This window comes from Cynara cardunculus, assembly GCF_001531365.2.
Source record: "Cynara cardunculus var. scolymus isolate 2C chromosome LG 5, CcrdV1, whole genome shotgun sequence".
NCBI classification, from domain to species: domain Eukaryota; kingdom Viridiplantae; phylum Streptophyta; class Magnoliopsida; order Asterales; family Asteraceae; genus Cynara; species Cynara cardunculus.
The window spans coordinates 27911378-27913986 of NC_037532.1; positions in this window are offsets into that span (position 1 = coordinate 27911378).

Here is a 2609-nt window from a genome sequence, read left to right on the forward strand (position 1 = left end):
CAATTTTGTGATTATTGAGAAGTCTCGTGGCAATTTTGTGATTATGAATGTTCAGATTGTAGATCTAATCAAAGGGTTGAGAATTGGTCTTACGGGTCTCATGAAAAACCTTTGGTCTCACATGATCTCAAGTCTATATATATACATGCACATACCAGGTTCGATATCGTGTATTACACGGGGTAATTTAAAAAAATTAAAAAATGTCAGGAAACTTATCTTACAGATATGAATAATCATCGAAAGTATGATGCTACTTCAGACTTGTACTCTTGAAATAACTCTGAAAATGACTATTTAGACTTGAATTTAGAAATGAAACTATATCAATAATTAGTTAAAATGATGTAAACCTTAGAATAAAATTAAATTTAGGAATCAAACTATATCAGTAAATTGAATTTAAACTTAGAAGTAACTTTAGAATGACTCTTCAGACTTGTACTCTTGAAATAACTCGGAAACTTTGAAGAATGACTTCAAACTTGTACTCTTGAAATAAATCTAAAGTAAAACTCTTTAGACTTCAACGCTCTGTATAGGCAAACCAGAAGCTCTGCATGCACTATGCTGAGGCTTTGCATGGTGCTCCGTCTGGAAAAGAAGACTTCAGAGTTCGGGTGAGCTAACTTAGAAGAATGACTCTTCAGACTTGTACTTTGGAAATAACTCTGAAGTAAAACTCTAAAGAATGACTCTTCAAACTTGTACTCTGGAAATAACTCTGAAATATAAAATCAATCCAACAAAATCAGAGTTCAGGCTTCTAAGTTTGAAAAAAAAAACTTCAGAGTTTAGAGTTTGGTTGAGCTAAGTTTGAAAAAGAAGACTTCAAAATTCCGGTGAGCTAACTCTGAAAAATGACTCTTCAGACTTGTAGAAGACTTCAGACTTGTTGGGTCATTGACCAGCATCTTCCTAAATTTGACTGGGGAGAAGATAAGGGTAAAGCTTTCCAGTTGTTGAAAAACCGTCTATGCAGTGCTCTGATATTGTCATTATCGGATGGGTCTGAAGATTTTGTGGTATACAGTGATGCTTCAAAACTGGGTTTGGGATATGTATGATGCAGAGAGGGAAAATTATTTCTTACGCTTCCAGACAGTTAAAAGATCACGAGAAACAGTACACCGACGCATGACCTGGAACTTGTAGCCGTTGTTTTCTCATTGAAAATTTGGAGGCGTTATTTATTGGGAATTAAATGTCAGATTTTTACAGACCATAAAAGTATTCAACATTTTTTTAATTAAAAAGAATTAAACACGCGACAAAGATGATGGATTGAATTGGTAAATGATTATGATTGTGAAATCCTTCATCATCTTGGAAAGGCAAACGTGGTGGCTAACGCACTTTGTCAAAAGAAAAAGAGTGGAACAATTAAAGCCATTCAGTTGATAACAAACCTAACTCTTGACATTTATAATGAAGTCAAAGGGAAGCTGTTAAAGAAGAAATTTTCAAGGCTGAAAGAGTTGGTGGAATAATTTCAACTCTGACAAAGAATGACAAGGGGATTCTATGTTTCCAAGTTAGAATTTGGTACCAGGTTTTGGGAACAATCGTGAGCTGATTTTAGATGAGAGTCACAGATCACGATACTCGATTTATCCAGGTACCAATAAGATGTATAAAGATGCAAAACCATTTTATTGGTGGTCAGGATTGAAGAAGGATATTGCAAGATATGTAGAACGGTAATTGACTTGTCTACAAGTGAAAATTGAGCATCAAATACCATATGGGAATTTATAGTCTCTGGAAATTATTGTGTAGAAGTAGGATCATATCACAATGGATTTTGTCATGAATTTACCGCGAACGCCAAAAGATTATGATGTCATATGGGTTATTGTGGACCGTTTAACTAAATTTGCGCACTTTCTTACCAATTAAGGAGAATTATCCTTTAGAAAGGTTGGAAAAGATTTATATTGAAGAAATTATGACTCGTCATGGTGTTCCATCATCAATCATCTCAGATAGGAATATCATATTTACCTCAAAGTTTTGGGAGAGTTTCCAAAAATCTATGGGATCTCAGATTAAATTAAGTATGATGTATCACCCTCAAACAGATGAACAGAGTGAAAGAACGATTCAAAGCCTTGAAGATATGTTGAGAACTTGCATTATTAACATCAGGGGTTCTTGGAAAAACCATCTGTCTCTAATCAAATTTTCTTACAACAATAGTTATCATTCCAGCATTCAAGCAACACCGTATGAAGTTTTGTATGGCCAAAAGTGCAGAACGCCATTGTGTTGGAATGAAGTGGGGGAGAGAAAGTTGGTTGGTCCAGAAATCGTTCAAATAACTTCTGAAAAGATAGATCATATATGAGAACGAATTAAAATCGCTTAGGATGGACAGAAAAGTTACGCTGACAAATGTCGCAAACGATTGAATTTATGGTAGAAGATTTTGTAATGTTAAAAGTTTCTCCGTGGAAATGCATCGTTCGACTCGAGAAAAGAGATAAGCATACTTCCATTTACTTTGGGCCATTCAAGGTATGTATATGTATATGTATATGTATATGTATATGTATATGTATATGTATATGTATATGTATATGTATATGTATATGTATATGTATATGTAT